The sequence below is a fragment of the Mycetomoellerius zeteki genome, unplaced genomic scaffold (genome assembly GCF_001594055.1).
Source record: "Mycetomoellerius zeteki isolate Tzet28-1 unplaced genomic scaffold, Tzet1.0 scaffold20, whole genome shotgun sequence".
NCBI classification, from domain to species: Eukaryota; Metazoa; Arthropoda; class Insecta; order Hymenoptera; family Formicidae; genus Mycetomoellerius; species Mycetomoellerius zeteki.
In genome coordinates, this window is record NW_017256957.1 from 3,452,353 (window position 1) to 3,452,569 (window position 217).

Genomic DNA, 217 nt, shown 5'->3' on the forward strand with positions numbered 1-217 from the left:
CCGCCGGCCGCGCCTCGCGGCGCGCGTCCGCACTAAACGCGCGTCACGGAGTGATCGATAGATAACGGCGAACTGCGTGCGTCAAATCCGTAAAGTCCGTGTCTCACTATGCATTGGAGGATTGCGAGTAGAGATTAGATTTCTCGACCGGTCGGATAATTTTAATTTCAATCTGTTTTATTCTGATTAATTAAATTCTAATCTTCATTTTGCAATC